The 18,636-nt window shown below is 44.5% G+C and overlaps 1 long non-coding RNA gene across 2 annotated transcripts; it reads left to right on the top strand.

Annotated features, from left to right (window-relative positions):
• Positions 1 to 2,848: 2,848 nt before the first annotated feature.
• Positions 2,849 to 3,710, top strand: LOC113593877 (uncharacterized). Of its 2 annotated transcripts, none has more exons than XR_003414241.2 (2): positions 2,849 to 3,112; positions 3,473 to 3,710. It is a non-coding gene; the product is annotated as an uncharacterized LOC113593877 (long non-coding RNA). The 2 variants fall into 2 exon arrangements; XR_008298180.1 differs by having other exon boundaries at positions 2,849 to 3,274.
• Positions 3,711 to 18,636: the final 14,926 nt, after the last annotated feature.

The raw sequence follows: 18,636 nt of genomic DNA, 5'->3' as shown, positions 1-18,636 counted from the left end.
TGTGTTTTGGGAAAATATCCCCCCACGTAGCGACATCTCTCTCTGGTGGTTTTTTCCCTGTCCACACAGGCAGGATCACCTACTGGAATCGGGACACCAAAGACTTGGATCACTCACGACCCTCAGGATGACTCCGCATGTCTCCCGGGGGGGGGCGGGGGGGGTGGTGCGGGATGCTCTGGTCAATTTCCAGTTGGGGTTTATTGTCCTGGAGATGATCTTATTTGGAGCTTCCCAATCAGTTTACCGTATGGTCTTATTTTTCTCCTTGTCAGGGGAAATGTCCCGCGATTTTGCCCTTCTTCATTAAATAATGGCTGTGCGTCACCCCTACCCTTCTATTCCACTTCACAGCCACATACTGTGAGCGGCGCTTCCTAGGTGTGGTGGATGTACGGTTTTATAAACATAGGATTCTTCTTGGATGACCAGCACATTGTTATTTCGTGGAGACTGTGAAATCAATAAGTGGTAGGGCAGAAGACTTAACATTACGTGTGTGTATGTGTGTGTGTGTATGTGTACATGTAAAATGTTCGGTGCAATATTCATTGTTCAATGTGAAATTTGCACATCAAGACCATTTCATTGCCTTGGGCTGATTATAATGTAAAGAGCCACAACTGAAGCCTCTTCTGGAGCTCCTTTTAAAGGGGCCTGGCCCCGGGGTGGGTGGAGGAGACTCTTTCCAGCCTAAGTGTCTGGGCTCTTTGCTGAGAGATGGCCTGGGGCAGAGCCCCGCTGATTGCCGTCACTGGCCTTGCTCCCAGGGGTCGACCCAGGGCTTAGTAGTTTCTACTCATCAATCTAACCTGGGGAAGGGGAGCTAACAGAAGAAATGTGCGAGCGTGTGTGTGTGTGTGTGTGTGTGTGTGTGTGTGTGTGTGTTTCTGGAAGTGCAGGAGGGCAGGAACCAGGGACAACAGCATGGTGAGTTCCAGGGTTTAGAAACCTGCCCCCCCCCCAGAACCCCACAACCACATCTCCACACTTCAGCTCAGGGCTAGAGACAGATTCCATGCTGCTCCTTCTGAAGGTACTAGAATTCTGTGCAGTCAGGTGTTATTCCATTACTTGTACAACTCTTTTTCTTTCAAATATATTACATTTTTTCCCCCAAACCAATGCATGCTTATGCAGTACAGCTCTATGCATTTCTATGCAGGTAATCCTTCAAAGAAAACAAAATTGTGATCATGCTCTACATTCTGGCTTTTCTCTTTTCTTTTTTTTTTTAAGCTTTTTTTTTTCCTATTGGAACATTTCAAGCATAAACAAAAGAACACAAACAGTATACACCCTCCACGTACTCATCACTCAGCTCTAACAATTAGAATTGACAGAAATTTTAGTTTGCCCTTACTTAACTTATGCCCCTTCTCACTTTCTTATTTGGAGGCAAATACCAGACTTCTTATCATCTCATTCTGTACATTTCCATTGCATTCTCTTTTATAAAATTGTGGTACGATATACATACTCTAAAATGTATCATTTCTTTTAAAGATTAAAAAAAAAAATTAAGTGGTTTCTCACCCAGCACAGGGCTCAAACTCACAACCCTGAGATCAGGAAATGTATGGCCACCGACTGAGCCAGGCAGGCACCCCTAAAATGGATTGTTTTAACCATTAAAAACATTTTTTGAGAGAGAGAGACAGAGTGTGAGCAGGGGAGGGGCAGAGAGAGAGGGGGAGACACAGAACCTGAAGCAGGCTCGATCCCAGCTGTCAGCACAGAGCCCAACGCGGGGCTCGAACTCACGAACCGAATGGTGAGATCATGACCTGAGCCGAAGCCAGACGCTCAACTGACTGAGCCGACCCGCTTTTTAACCATTTTCAAGTGTATGGTTCATTGGCATTAATACACTCACGTTGCGTGCAACCATCAGCCCTGTCCACCCCCCAAACCTTTTCACCTTCCCAAACGGAAACTCTGTACCTGTAACACACTAACTCCCCATTTCTCCTTCCCCAGCCCCTGGCAACTGCCATGCTACTTTCTGTCTCTATGAATTTATTTGACGATTCTGCGTATCCCACATGAGGGGAGCGCACAACGTTTGTCCTTTGTGAATGGCTTACTTTCCTTAGCATAATGTCATCAACGTTCATCCGTGTTGTAGCACGTGCGAGAATTTTCTTGCTTTTCAAGGCTGTGCATCCTGTTATAGCCTCTTTGTTCATTTGGTAAGAAAGTGCTAAGAAAATGTTTAACTTCCTGGTTTAGCTATCTGCTCGCTAATGGGTGTCATCGTTTGCTTTTGACTTGCTTATTTGGAAGGGTATTAACGAACCGATTCCAGTAGAGAGCCTTTTTCTCTCCTGCCAAAGCCATGGGTCACAGCGGGAAGGATATCAGTGAGTGCTGTGCCTGTAGCAGCTTAAAATCATGAGCACGGGATAGTAAATGTGGTTTTTTCGTGGAGTCTTGCATACGCTTTGGCTCCCCTGTATGATTAACTGGATGCATCTAAGATGAGACGTTTTTGTAATACTTAATGGTGTGCTTTCTGGGGATGCAGAAGAGAGGTGACCTGAGGCTCCAAGTGCCCATGATATTATAGGATCATACTCATAATCTATCGCATGTTTCTCTCAAGAATCCCCAGTCCTGTCGGAATTAGCTATTTCGTCTCAAAATACCTCGGAAAGCTTGTGAAGCACCAGTTGCTTTTCCCATTGATGATAAAGAAAGTATAGGTGGCGCAAAATCAACCGATACCTAAAAAAACACAAAGCAAGCCATGGCCCAGGACCCCTTTTGGGCCCTTCAGTTGCTACAGCTGCCATCTTTAAAAAAAAAATTTTTTTTTAAACATTTATTTATTTTTGAGACAGAGAGAGACAGAGCATGAACGGGGTAGGGGCAGAGAGAGGGAGACACAGAATCCGAAACAGGCTCCAGGCTCTGAGCCATCAGCACAGAGCCCGACGCGGGGCTCGAACTCACGGACCGCGAGATCACGACCTGAGGGGAAGTCGGCCGCTTAACCGACTGGGCCACCCAGGCGCCCCTACGGCTGCCATCTTAAGTGGTGTTCTACTCCGAGCCAGGGTCTCTTTTGTCGGAGCAAAGAGAATGAAGACGGCCCCACGCCTGTCACATGGTAGGCTCTTCCTCTTTGTTGAAGGAAAATCAACAACGATGAGCCTGAAACCCGTGACAGAGGCAGAGACCGTTGGGGAGCGTTCGGGTCTCCCTCCGAGCCCGTTCTGCTCCTTCGGCCAGCCAGCCAGCCGGACTCTGCCTCCCCTTTCCCCCCAGACCGGTGTGCTCTGCCAGACTGCTGGTCTACCCGCTGCCAGTGCTTCAGGGGAGGCCGGGGTGAGGAAAGGGAGGGCTCAGAACCTGCACTCCCCCTTGCTCTAGTTCCCTTGCTGCCGCCTTTGGGAACGGGCCTCTGGCTTGACCCTTTTACACAGTTTCCTTCTGGGCTGTAGCCCTGTTTGTCTCCTTTCTGTTCCAGGCTCTGAGCAGACCATTTGTATCTTCACTCTGCCTTTTGGGAGCGCAAAAAAGGGGAACGAGGATAGCAGATTAGGGAGAGCAGCAAGTGTGTTTGATATGGCTCCTTCTTTATGCACATGCGTGGTATGTGGGCACACCAATACGGAAATGTAATAATAGCTTTTTCTCCTTTCTGCCTGTCTCAGTCCTGCCCACCTCCAAGTCACTTCCTACATAAAGGCTTCTTGTCTGATCCACTCATCTGTCATTTAGCTATCTGCTTGCTCGGTAGTCATTTGCGGTTGCCTTTTGTGGTATGTCGATGTGTATTATTTTTTCGCCTCCTGTGATTCACTATTGCCCCCCTCAACTCGATGGCCACTTCCTCTGGAATTGGGACGGGACCGCGAATTACATATTTGTGGAACTTAGCACAGGGTGGCCATTCAGGACATCTGAATGAAACGGACAATGGCTGTTTTTCAGAGGACAGACGGAGGGACAATGACTTTGACTTAGTCCCATGAGGTCACACGGACAGAGGTGGTAGTAAGACAGGAAAGTCGGGCTGTACTTTTCCCAGTCAGCACTCGGTTGTGACTGCCCCAGAAAAAACTCGTGTCTGAGCTGCACGCAGCTTGCAAGATACCCTATGGTCCATGCTCCTTCTGAGGTTACCATTCCGTGGACAAGCCATCAGAATTGCCGATATCCTCCGAAGTCACTTATCCGGAACACTCAGCTAGCTGTTGACCTGATGAAAATTTGGTTTTACGGTTTGGTTGTCTGTATTTAATTTCAGTAGAGGAACAGCATCTCGCCTACAGTGCCTTTCCAGACTGCTTTACACTTAACTTCGGTCGGCTAATGCTTTTACTGAAAAGGGCTTGAAACCATTGACAGTCTTTGTTTGAAAAGAAGCTGCGTGGTATAAGGAGCTAAGATATTATTTAAGATAGGTGACAAACTACCAATCTTATTTGCTAAGTGTCTTTCGCTGAAGCATGCCAAGTAGGCCATAAACTAGACCTGGTCACTGATTTTTTAAAACATATATATCACTGGAGAAGCTTAATCCGAATGCTGCAGAACATAAAACACTTCTGTAATGAGGAATCTGCAACTTACAACATAATGCTTTTGTAACTCTGGACCTCTTGGGGAAAAAAAAATAAAATGAGTCATTAGGTCCGTGAAAGGCAATATACGCATTCAGCTTTAAATGTGCTCCGCAGACAAGCTCTTTTCTCTGGGACACAAGGCTTTTCCTTTATCAGAAGAACATCGTCGTCCTCCTACAGGAGAGGTTATTAGACTGGGTCGTAGGAGTCTCCAGTGCCTACCTGTTTCCGTCTATTTCCACACTGAAAATGACGTGTGCCTTTGCAATACATTTATACACTTACACAACCTTTTATGGATGCCTGTGTCGACTGTAGCACTGCGGAGGCAAAATGTGCTTCTCGAACTACAGGCTGATTATTGGCTTATAAAATCAAAGGAGGGCAAGAACACCAACTCCCACCTTCCCTCCACTAGGTTACATTTATGGGGATTAACTACATTATTCAATGTATTTCTTAAGAATTAAATTAATCATAATGCATTTGGATTCCCTGAGTATTCTCACAATTAATTTGTGCTATTGAGTTATCAAATATCCCTTTCTTAAGGGATTAGCTCGTTTCTGATGTTTTGCACTGGTGTCCCGAGAAGTAATTTTGGACTAAAAAAAAAAAAAATTGGATCCTTTTTCCAAGGATTTGTTTTTAACTCCAAAGGAATTCTTGGAACACCGGAATAAAACAGTACAACAGTGGCTAATCCCTTAAGTAAGGATTTCTGATCACCTAATAACACAAATTAGTAAAAATAGCACGGAAAGGAAATGCTCTCCTCGTCTCATCTGCTTTCTTCCTTCCTCTCTTTCTTTCTTTCTTTCTTTCTTTCTTTCTTTCTTTCTTTCTTTCTTTCTTTCTTCTGTTTATTTATTTATTTGGAGAGAGAGAGAGAGCCAGAGCGAGCAGGGGAAGGTCAGAGAGAGAGGGAGAGAGAGAATCCCAAGCAGGTTCCATGACTCAGGGCTGGATCCCACAAAGCACAAGACCTGATCTGAGCTGAAATCAAGAGTTGGACGCCTAAACCCACCGAACCACCCAGGCTCCCCTTGTCTGCTTTTTTCATACTAAACGCCAAGACCGTCCCTATTTCAAATCCACAGCTCCTGGATTATCGCAGAACTTTAAAATTCAATTTCAGAACATTGTGTATTTTAATAACCTGTTTCAGGTGATCAGATATCCCCGAAAATACCCAGAATGTTTAAAATGCCTCCGTTCAAATTTTAAAAATTCTTTCCATAATGTCACTTAACTTCCTTTCCAAAATCAAATCTGATCATCTTTGACCCATTATGCAAGGTGGCATGTGGGAAAGGGCTTTTATTTCAGGCAACTGATGAGATTGTTGATCCTTTCAAAACAATGGGTCCATGAAATCAGGACTAAAATAAAGCACAATGCTAGATAATCTGTTTATACATACTTATTTACTTAAGGTAATCTGGTCAAGTCCTCATCGGCAGTTATATTATGGCTGTGATGTCACCAGCAGGAAATAGTTCACAGCTAAGAAAGTGTGGTTATGAAACTACTTTAAAGAGCACAACAAATCTAGAGAGATGCTTCCAACATTGAAGCCAGTAGACTCGGAGGATGTAAAGGAAATGTTTTGGATCAGTTTTGAGAACACTGGGTTTATATTTTGAAAATCACAGTACTAATTGAACCTGAAGCCTAAACTACTATGAAATCAAAATAAATTGAAACGTATTGAGAAACTATTTTGAGTTTGGCAGTTTTGGATTTATAAAAGAGATTTTTAAACCGTAATATATATTTTTATGCTAAAAGCATACGTCGATCTTTAAAAGAACAGTCTGCTCTTGATATCTTAAAAGACATCCAGGGGTGCCTGGCTGGCTCAGTTGGTAGAGCATGTGACTCTTGATCTCAGGGTTGTGAGTTTGAGCCCCATGTCGGGTGTAGAAAGTACTTAAAAATAAAATCTTAAAAAAAAAATTTTTTTTTTTTAACATTTATTCATTCTTTGAGAGACAGAGAGAGACAGTGTGAGTGGGGGGAGGGGCAGAGAGAGAGGGAGACACAGAATCCAAAGCAGACTTCAGGCTCTGAGCTGTCAGCGCAGAGCCCGACACGGGGCTCGAACTCATGACCAGTGAGATCATGACCTCAGCTGGAGTTGGACGCTTAACCAACTGAGCCACCCAGGCGCCCCTTAAAAATAAAATCTTTAAAAAAAGAAAGAAAGAAAGATACTCAGTGCATAGAATAGAAAAAAAAAAAAAAAGCAACAAAACCATCTTTTTTTTTTTCATACATTTTTCCCAGGTAGCATTCAAAAAACGTATCATTTAATATTTAATTCAATGAGCATTGATTACCATCATCTATAACCTCTTGTGAGAACAAAAAGTACAACCAAATCATGGTCGCCTCTTTCATGAACTGACTTTCCTACGGAAGTTATATATAGTGAATGACATTCAAAGTCATTCTAATTTTACCTGAAAGCGCATCTGAGCCATGAGTTAAAAATTGTGCGCACTTACTCACAAAGTGCTTAAAATGTTTCTTGATTGTTTTTCTTTATAGACATTCTTCACTGGGGGTAAACTGTATTCCATATTGTCTGCCCTTCTTCCCAATCCATACATTTATCAGCTCCCTTTCCTCTCCACCTTGTTTTTTCCTCATAATTCCTTCAGTCTTTGATTAGAGCGAAAGAGTCCAGAAGGCTGGATTCCACGGAGGAACTTGCAGATAAACTAGTAACTGAAAGATTGCCTGTATTAATTTTGCCTCCTCTGAACTATAAAACTGTTGAGGTCCAGGCAGTGTCTCATAGGTAAGTTACGGACTCTGGAATAAGAACATCTGACTTTGACCCTGGGTTCTGCCACTTTATGGGCTGTGTGGTCACAGCCTTGTTCTGAATTTCTTTGTGTCTCAGTTTTTTTCATCTGAAAACTGGGCATAGTGATGGCTTGTTAGGATTGTTAAGTGTAGTAATTCTGCTAACATATGTGAAGCTTTAGGTAGGGATCAAATTTCAGCACATTGATTTCTCCATTCAACCAATATTTATTAAGGGCCCACTAGGTGCCAGGTGATGTTTCAGGGCGCTTGGGACCCATCAGTGAGTGACAGAGACCGAGAGTCCTGCTCTTGTGCTGCTGACATTCCAGTGGGGGGTGGGGGGAAGGGGAACAGACCATGAGCCATGAACATAAGATGGAGAATGTCAGCAGTTGAAGGGACTGGTGGGGACAAAATGCAGAGCAGAATAAGGGGGATGGAGGGGGTCAGAGTGTGTGGATATGGGCTGCACACTTTTTAAATAGGACGGTGGTGGAAGGCTTTTTAGGGGAGGTGATGTTTGGACAAAGGCATGGCAGAGAAGTGAATGTTCTAGACTGGTGTGGCAGCTAGTGCAAAGTACCTAATGCCAGACATTTGGGGAACAGCAATTCACTTTATCACCTTTTGGGTCAATCCACATTCTGATCCCAACCCCACCATTAGAGTTCAGTACGCAAGGGGGAGAGGTCTAGGGGACCAAGTCACAGAGGTCAGATCACACAGAGCTTCCTAAAGCATCGAAAAGACTTTGACGTTCGCTCTGCAGGCTCTGGCCCGAAGAATTCCAGGATCTAACTTAGATTTTTAAAAGATTCCTCTGGCTTCAGCCTGGAGACCAGACTAAGGCTAATTATTGCTTATAGTTGCAGCCCCCAAACCCTGCACAATGGCTCTCCGGGCATAGGGAGTGCAGACATACTTAACGAATTGGGTAGTTTATTTGATATTGGCAGTTATGTTGTCTTTGTATTTTCTTCCCTTATTCGTATCTTCTCCCTTGGGCTTCCTAGGGTCTTCTAGGTGGCAAGGGAAAGAGTCGCATGTGGTTACCTTGAGGATGAAGACTCAACTGCCTTCAGTCAAAGCAGTCACACTAATGAGCAAATCACTTGGGTGTGACAGGGGAGCATGGGCTGTGCCACAGGGGGACGCACGCTTTGCCTGAAAGCCTGTGCACTGGAAGTTCAGAAAAATAGGTGATAGAGTTTGAACTGAGACACATCTGCAGCTGGGCAGGGTAAAGCTATGTGTCCCTGAAGACTGTTTAATGGCAGTTTACCATAAGGATGCCTGAGGAAAAAAGCAGGGCACAAGAATGTTTCGGCTCCACCCGCCACGTCTCACAGAAGGCTAGACTGTCTACTGTTGGATCTTTGTAACATGTAGAAAAGACAACCCCTTTGGGGTAGTTGCTGTGCCAAGCCAATGTGCTTGGCCTGGTGGGTGGGGGGCAAGCTGTGTTGCTGTTCCTGCTTATCCCCTCAGCCAGAGGGTCTTGTGCAGTGCACAACCTGCACATCCCATCGTTTAGGATGCAATAAAGCTCTAGCAAAACCACAAAGTTTGTTTCCTTGTACACAGCAGGTATGTGTTCCTCCTTGCTTGGGTGACCTTCCACTTTGGTGACTTCACTGCTTTCTCTGTCTCTCCTTTTTTCACTCCTGTCTTTATAGACTTAGTAAATCTCGCTGTCTTTACTTGAGACTCCCTGAAGGAGAACTTGGTGGTTTTGGCAAGTCGCCTGTTGGTAGGGATAGTGTCCAAGGCGGCTCGTAAACTTGTAGGAGCCAGGAGGCCATTCCTAAACCAATCAGTACTGTCCAGGGCACGGATGTCACCAACCCTGGTAGAGGATTTGCCCAGTGAATACGGTCATGAATAATGTAATCTTTGAGACTAATGTTTTGCTCTGGATTACATCTTGGGTAGAGTGACTTAATTTATAAGAAAACACCTAATAATGTTATATGAAACTTTTCTTTTTGAATACCCTGGGAAAGAAACTGAAATGTATAATAATCTAACATTAATGGTGCTTGTATTTCTCAGAGAGAGGCCACTGAAGGGTAAAGTTTAGTAGTGAATAAAGGCAACCAATGAATGGGTGCCTTGTATCATACCTAGCACTAATTCATTTAGTACTTATTCTAGGTCAGTCCCCTATGCTAGTTAATAGTCTTATCGTCTTACTTTCTAAATACCTGTTTTGGCTTTTCTTTTCTTGCTGTCACTCACAAGCCTTTATCATCTGTTGTTATAGTTACCACCATGACTTTCTTACTGACATCTCCATCGGTACCTCCCCCTTTCTTTAAAGCATCTCCCCATTACCATCAGAATGATCTTTCCAGAATACAAATCTGATCACTGGTTATATCACTCTGACCTAAATTCTTTAGTGACACCATGACCTTCAAAATGGAACCTAAGCCCTATAGTGTGCTATGCAATAAACTCTTCAGGATCTAATCTCTTATTGACATTCAAGAGTTATCCCTCTGGTGGCTCAGTCTATTGAGTGTCCGACTTTGGCTCAGGTCATGATCTCACGGTTGGTGGGTTCGAGCCCCACATAGGGCTCTGTGCTGATAGCTGGGAGCCTGGAGCCCGCGTCAGATTCTGTGTCTCCCTCTCTCTTTGCCCCTCCCCCGCTCTCACTCTGTCTCTGTCTCTCTCAAAAATAAATAAATGTTAAAAAAATTAAAAAAAAAAGAGTTATCCTTTCTACACTCTTGAAGCTTGGTTAATACCACACATTTTCTTAAACCTCCAGGACTTTTTTTTTTAATTTTAACGTTTATTTATTTTTGAGACAGAGAGAGACCGAGCATGAACAGGGGAGGGGCAGAGAGAGAGGGAGACACAGAATCCGAAACACGCTCCAGGATCTGAGTGGTCAGCACAGAGCCCGACACAGGGCTCGAACTCACGGACCACGAGATCATGACCTGAGCCGAAGTTGGATGCTTAATCGACCGAGCCACCCAGGCGCCCCAAACCTCTAGGACTTTTGATATGATGGCAAGCCTTTTCTGCTTTCCTTCGTTTGGCCAACTCCTACTTGACAGAAAGGGGGAAGCCATTCTTACTTCATGTTCAGAGGTAGGGCCTCTCTTCGGGTGTTTGTAGGGTCCTGCATGGTAACTCTTGATTCCATGCTTATCTCAGTACTCTTGAGGGCTTCCTCAAGACAGAGACTCGGAGTACTCATCTCTATTAACACAGGAATTCTCATCATGCCTCACTCATAATGGCTGCCCCCAAATAATTTTAAATGGAATTGATCGGAGTAGACCTTGTTCCTAAATGTTCCTTTCCAAAAGACCCGGAGGTTTTATCGTAAAGTTTACCCCCCTTCTCACTCCACTCTCAAACCTCTACTTGAGGAAGAAGAGGGTCCTGGTACTGCTTCTCTTCTTCCTGTATTTTACTCTATCGATTCTATTCTTCGGATGTCTCCTTACTATTGATTCCAAAACCTGATCTGATGACTGAGCATCACTGAGATTAAAGGAAGTCTAAAAACTTGGATGGCTTTTTCCTTTGAGTGTTGCAGTCTCTTGAGTTTGATTGATCTCACATCTTAGACATTGAACGTGCTTTAGCTTTTGGAGAGGCTGACTTAATAAGAAACTCATGCTTGTGAAGTGCGGTCTAGTTTTTCTGAGAGCTAGGGAAGCCTTGATGACTTTCAGTCCAGGGAGGTGAGTCCTTGGTTGTGGCCTGGAAGCAGGGGTCTCACCTGGGGGGCTGTTATGCTTTGATCATGCTCCCAGGTATGGCCAATCACGAGATTGAAAGAGAATTCTTTCTGTCTCCTTTCATTTGTGTTTTTTCATTGTATGTCACATGCTAACAAAAACCCAATTCTTCACATGGTTGATTATCCAAATCTTCCCTGAGGTCCTATTTCCTTTTTCTCCCTCCAACAGGCAAATCCTCTCTTTTGCTCACATTTTAAAGCGTCTATAGGGTTTTCTCTATAATTCAGTTCAATGGCCCTGCCACCTACTAAGGAAGTGATGAGCTGTTTGGGCTGACTAGGAATGTTTCTGTCTTTTCCCTACCTCTTAAGAAAGTGTTCTACCAAGGCATCACCAATTTAAGACGCTCATTTGTTATTTTACTTTAAGCAGGCTCTACATTATAATTTAATGGCGTAATGGAATCCCTATTCTAGTTCACAAACACTGTGGTGCAAATGATTTAATTTACTAGCTCAAGCATTAGTCTACATATTATTATACTGATCAGTCATTGCATACTAAAATCACTCATCCTTAATGTAATGATTTGGTATCCCTACAGAGAATTCCAGTCATCAGAATGTCATTAGATACAGTAAAAAATGAAAATTACTATTACACAGCAGTAAACACTATTAACTGTTAGTTAAAATAGCATTTAATTTAGCCATGCAAGAGTTTACAAATTTCCACAGTTTACTTGGTCCTCTAATAATTGTCACTGCAAAGTTAATGACGCTTCTGCCAATGAAATGACAGAACGAGGGAGGGGCCATGATGAACTGGTGTTTTAAATGGCAGATGCCATATTGTGACAGTACGGAGTTCATGGCTGTCTAGGATATTTCACTGATACGGAAGAGAAACACGCTGGTGTCCCGACAATACGAACCAGGGCAGGAGAGTTTCTGTGCCTCTAAAATGAAGGGAAACATTACGCAGAGCTGGGCGGAGGCGAGAAATAATTCCTCCCAGGCTGCCTTCCCTTGTCTCCATCAGCTCAGTTTCACGCTCTGGCATTCCAGAGATCTGCTGCAATGCTGATGAACTGGGCTGCCATAAAATTCTTGCAAGTGTGCCCGGCTGGTGGATCTAATCTTGTCAGGAATTATGGGGCCTGGTTGGAAAGTACGGGTTTTTGCACAAGGCTCGCCAACCCCAGGCTTACAATCAGCACGAGCGCAAGTTGCAGAACCTGCATTTGCCTTGAAATGGCCTTTCCCTGTTGCAGCCCGAGTCCCGCATTCCCCAGCTTTAAATAAAATCAGCAGCAACATCGACCATGCCTATAAATGTGGGCACTCTGTGGGTTACTTGGCTTCAGAGCCTTGTCCTCATCCAAGCTGTTGTGATTCATTTCCTTGTTTATTCCATAACTGCATGCTACTGAATTTGAGTTCTGCGCCCAAAATATTGAACTTAGCTATGGAAAGGGACACCCGGGACCCCTCTGTATATGCAGAAGACAATAAAAGCAAAACGACAGACAGCCCCGCTTCCCGCTTGGATTATGCTTCCCGTGCCAACCCAATGGGGAGAATGATCGTTGGAAATGACCAGCCCTGGTTAAGACAACGGTTGAGGCAAACAGTGCGCCCAGTTCGCAGTATCTTGAAGAAGGGGTCTAGCGAATGCCGATCCTAAATCAACGAGGTGGCAGTAACGTGGCAGGATGTGTGTCTGCGGAAAGTGTTTCCGGTCTGCAGTATGGTGCTGCCTGCCACCTCCCATCAAGAATATGCAATGGAGGATTGCCTGGAAATGGATGCTTTGTCACACGTGGCATGGTGGAAATACTAGGCAGCAAAGAGCAAGCAGTGAGTAAGGAGACACGTATACTTCTACCTAAGTGACAGTCCAGGGCTTGGGTGGTATAGGCTTGGTCTTGCTGCACTCACCATCCACAAATTACACGTAGAGTCCCATTGTGGCGGACCCCGATATGGTGCTGTTCAGAATAATCGCGTTTTCTACTTGAAAAAGAGACTTGAAGAAACCCAAAGCGAAGTCACTGCCGCGGCGTGCCATGAAAGAATGTGTGTTCGCTACCTCTCTCCGACTTGGGGATCACCCGTATTAATTTTTCGAGGGGCATGCGGCTAGACCCTGGGGTGACAAGATCCTTATTCACTGCTGGGGGGAGAGCCCAAGTGCAGATTATTTATCTGTGAATGGCTCTGAGTGATCTTTGGGGGTCAAAAGTCTCCGAAGCCATCCTTCTTAAAGTGTCACGGAATGAAGGGCTCCTAAATTCTTTCCTCTTACTACTGCCTTCATCGTACCTGTTGAGAAAGTCAACAAAGTAGGAATGAGGGGAAATCACATTAGTTACAACATTTCACCATGGCAATAATGCTGATAGGTCCTGACGAGAATCCTCACTCACCCTGTATTCTTTATCTCCTCCCGGGACAGCTTGCCCAGGACTGAAAAACTCAGCACTGTGGCTGGGCCAGAACCGATTCCACTGCATTTTCAGGGAGCGACCAGTCTAGCCTGGCAGAAACTTGGGGTGTATTTGGGTGCGTGTCTGCATGGGTATGCACGCACTGCAGGGTTATGGCACTCAAATTTCCATTTGTGTTCCCAAGCTGAGTGGTTAGCTTTTGACACAAAACACATGGAAATCCCTTTGTTGGCATATGCCTAACTGAGAATTTCTGTTATGAGTGGAATATTCATCAGAACAGCCAAATCCAGTGATTCAGCCCAGGACCAGTTTCCATATATCTAAGAAATGGGTTGAAAATGGAGAAGACCTGTGTGTTTGTCAGGGTGTGCCTGAGGAAGAGAACCTATAGGAGGTACATATATTTATTGGAAGAATTGTCTCACATAATGATGAAGGGCAAGAAGTCCTATGGTCTGCTGTCTACAAGCTGGAGAAGCGAGAAAGCAGGTGGCATTGCTCAGTTGGAGCCCAAAGGCCCCAGAATCTGGGGAATCAATGGTAGAAATCCCAGTCTGAATCCAAAGGCCCAGGAACCAGGAGCACTGATGTCTGAGGACAGAAGATAGAATGATTGTCCCAGTTCCATCAGATAGTGAAATCTTCCTTCCTCCACCATTTTGTTCTATCGAGGCCCTCAACAGATGGGATGATCCCTGCCCGCCTTGGTGAGGATAGTCTTCACTCAATCTACTGGTTGAAGTACTATTCTTTTGTAGAGACACTCTTACAGACATGTCCAGAAATAACGTTATACCAGCTATCTGGACATGCCTTAGCCCAGAATCTCTATGCAGGAATAACAATAATAATAGTAAACCCTTAGGGCACTTACCGTAAGTCAGGTACAGTTGCAAACCCTACAAAGATGTTGACTCATAAAATCTTTAAAATACATTTCTGAGACAGGCTCAGTTGTTAGGAGTTTCACTTTATAAGTTGGGAAACTCAGGAGTGTAGAAGTTAAGTGCCCTGCCTTTGGTCACACAGCTGTTAAGGAGAACAGCTGGGACTTGAAGCCTAGCAATGTGCCCAAAGGAACTGAGCAACTGTTGACAAATTCATGTCTAGGTTTCAGAACGAAGGTGCCAAAATGCTGAGAGATTCCTAGAAGGTCTGTGTGTGTGTGTGTGTGTGTGTGTGTGTTTTCTGTCGCTAGGGGAAAATGGCCAGTGCACTGGGCTTGCTGGCCTGGGGGATTTACAAGGTGAGACAGTACAGTCGGTTATCTCCAAGTTGGCAGGGGGCCCAGAGGTGGATTCCATATCTATACCGATCAGCTATATAAACTTGGGCTAACGAATGCATCTTTCTGTGCCTCGGTTTCCTTTCTGTTTAATGTGGATAACGATGACCTCATGTGTTGTAGAGTCAAAATGAGGGGATGTTTATAATAAACGTGTAGACTAGAAAGTGCTATATAAGTGTTATTAATATTAAGATAGAGGTAGGGGTGCCGGGGTGGCTCAGTCCCTTGAACGCTTGACTCTTGGTTTCAGCTCAGGTCATGATCTTGCTGTCTGTGAGATCGAGCCCCAAGTTGGGGTCAGCGAGGACCGTGGAGCCTGCCTGGGATTCTCTCTCTCCCTCTCTCTCTGCCCCTCCCCTGCTTATGCTCTATGTCTCTCTCACTCTCTCAAAATAAATAAACCTTAAAAATACCAGGATAGAGGTAGAATTATGTAAAATATCCATTTCTCTATGTGACTTTTTTTTTTTTTTAAGTTGAATTAAGAAATTTAAACGTCCTGCAGTGGAATGCTCTTTCGGACATCGTTGTTACGTATGCAATGGCAATAAGGCTTTTAGCTTGTCACGTAGTTTGATGTTGGCTTTTTTTTTTAATGGATGATTTTTTTCTTAAGTTTATTTATGTATTTTGAGAGAGGGAGAGAGAGAGAGAGAAAGAGAGTATGAGCAGGGGAGGGGCAGAGACAGATGGAGAGACAGATAATCCCAAGCAAGCCCCACACTGTCGGTGCACAGCCCAGTCTGGGACTCGAACTCACAAACAGTGAGATGGTCACCTGAGCTGAAACCAAGAGTCAGATACTTAACAGCCTGAGCCACCCAGGTGCCCCAGTTTGATGCTGTTTTTAACCACCGTGTAAAAAGAGTGATAGAAAAAGATCAGAAGGGGCACCTGGGTGGCTCAGTCGGTTGAGCGTCCGACTTTAGCTCAGGTCATGATCTCACGGTCCGTGAGTTCGAGCCCCACGTCAGGTTCTGGGCTGATGGCTCAGAGCCTGGAGCCTGCTTCCGATTCTGTGTCTCCCTCTCTCTCTGCCCCTCCCCTGTTCATGCTCTGTCTCAAAAATAAATAAACGTTAAAAAAAAAAATTAAAAAAAAAAAAAGAAAAAGATCAGAATGCCAAAACTCAGTTTGGAAATCGAACCCTAGTAATAACAACAAAACCAAATCCTCATATTTATTGGTATCTAAAATTTACTTGTATGACTTAGAAATATTGAAATTACAGTCCTTAGCACAGTACAGAACCCAAGTAGATACTAAGTAAATGTTAGCTATTATTATGCCAATCTGGATTTCACTAATTAATTAACTAATTAATTAATTAATTAATTAATATTTTAGAGAGAGAGAGTGGGGGAGTGGGGGAGAGGGAGACAAAGAGAGAGAGAATCTTAAGCAGCCTCCACGTTTAGCAGGGAGCCTGACACAGAGCTTGATCCCATGACCCTGGGATCACGACCTGAGTCAAAATCAAGAGTCCGATGCTCAACGGACTGAGCCACCCAGGTGCCCGTATGCCAATCTGAATTTAAAACCAAATCCTTATCATTTTATTAAATCAATTATCAACACAAATGAAATACCCAGTATGGTGCTTAAGCATTTTAAATTTTTTACCTTAATCCTAACAAGGATAATAGGAGGTCTCATTTTTAATACTATCCGATATATTTTTATTTCAGACTTTTTTTTTTTAACCTCCAGAAGTTTTATTTGGGCCTTTTAAATAGTGTACATATTTCTCTTTGGCATGCTTTTGCTTTCCCTACCTTCTCGAATGTGTAGAAGCTAGTTTTTTTTTTTTTTTAATTTTTTTAACGTTTATTTATTTTTGAGACAGAGAGAGACAGAGCATGGACGGGGGAGGGTCAGAGAGAGGGAGACACAGAATCTGAAACAGGCTCCAGGCTCTGAGCCATCAGCACAGAGCCCGACGAGGGGCTCAAACTCACGGACTGTGAGATTATGACCTGAGCCGAAGTCGGCCGCTTAACCGACTGAGCCACCCAGGCGCCCCTAGAGCTAGTTTAAACAACTGTTTTAATATCCTTGTCTACTAATTTTGTACTCTCTATTATTTCTGTGTCAGTTTTGATTGATTTTTCTTTCCTGCTTCTTCGCATGGCTGGTGGTTTTTGATTGGACCCCCGACACTGTGAATTCTATCTTGTTGGGAGCTGAATATTCTTTTATTCTTTTAAATATTTTTGAGCTGTGTGTGGAGGTGCAGTTCAGATTCTCAGAAGCAGTTTGATCCTTTTGAGGCTTACTTTGATTGATTTTTGAAGTTTTATTTATTTTTATTTTTCATTTTTTAAATGTTTATTTCTGAGAGAGAGAGAGAGAGAGGGAGAGAACACAAGCAGCGGGGGAGGGGCAGAGAGAGAGGTAGACACAGAATGGGAAGCAGGCTCCAGGCTCCAAGCTGTCGGCACAGAGCCCGACGTGGGGCTCGAACTCATGAACCGTGAGATCATGACGTGAGCCGAAGTTGGGCGCTTAACCGACTGAGCCACCCAGGCGCCCCAAGGCTGACTTTTAAACTTTGCAGGTGAGACCAGAACAGCCTTTAGTCTGCGACTACTTCTTCCCCACCACTGAAACAGTGCCCTTCTGAGTACCACTGCTCAACACCCTGTGTATTGTGAGGTTTTTCCACTCTGGCAGGAGGGAACTTGAATATTCCAGAAACTGTCTGAGCTCTAAGGATGGTTCTGCCTGCTCCGTTGGAGTAGCTCTCTCCTGATCTCTAGTAGTTTCCTCAGGGGCATGGTCTGATGAGTACTTGGCTGAAGACTCCAGGCAGACTCGCTGCGGATTTCCAGAACTCTCTCTGTGACATCTAGACTTGTTGGCCTTCCTGAAGTCCCAGCTCTCAACTCAGGGAGACTGCTGGGCTTCACCTGGACTCCCTGCCTCCACCGTGGCCTGGGACCTCCCCCGCCCCCACCCCCTCCCCCCCCCAGGGGAGTGTGGGAACAACTCTAGGGCTCTCCCTTCACCTAGGGATCCACTGTTTGCGATCTGCAGTTCGTATATTTTTCATGTGTTTTGTCCTGTTTCTTAGTTGTTTAAGGCAAGTGGGTAAATCCAGCTCCTGTCATTCCATCGTGACCGGAAGCGAACATGTTGAAGTGTTACCCTTTTTCAAAAAATGTTTACCTATTGAGAGAGAGAGAGAGAGAGAGAGAGAGAGAGAGAGAGAATGAGAAGGGGAGGAGCAGAGAGAGAGGGAGAGAATCCCAAGCAGGCTCTGTGCTGTCAGCACAGAGCCCAGCGTAAGGCTCAATCCCACAAACCGTGAGATCGTGACCTGAGCCGAAATCAAGAGTCAGATGCTCAACCAACTGAGCCACCCAGGCGCCCCTTGAAGTGTCACTTCTCAGTTTAAGGATGAACGAACAGAATAGGGGAGCTGCACATCCAGAGTGTGGCCTGGGGGACAGGGGAGGCCTATTGTTGCCTCTGTAGCTTATGCTTCTAACGGTCGTGAACACCAAGTCTTAAGATTTTAGGTCCTTAATGTAAAGCTAGAATTATACATTCACTTATCCAGTCTTCAGCCTCCTCCTACATTCCAAACAGTAATTTACTTGGAGGCTTAACATGATGTAGTTCAAAACCCGTAAATAGTTTTTATAAGTGAACGTGCACACGTGTGTCTCTCCTAGACAAACACGGATTCTGACGACTCTCAATTTTTCATGTCTAGAGCAGTTTCTTTGTGTCGCCTAGACATTTTCTAAAAAAAATTTTGTTTAATGTTGATTTATTTTTGAGAGAGACAGAGAG

Source organism: Acinonyx jubatus, chromosome B2, assembly GCF_027475565.1.
Source record: "Acinonyx jubatus isolate Ajub_Pintada_27869175 chromosome B2, VMU_Ajub_asm_v1.0, whole genome shotgun sequence".
NCBI lineage: Eukaryota > Metazoa > Chordata > Mammalia > Carnivora > Felidae > Acinonyx > Acinonyx jubatus.
This window is presented reverse-complemented; position numbering and strand designations above follow the sequence as displayed.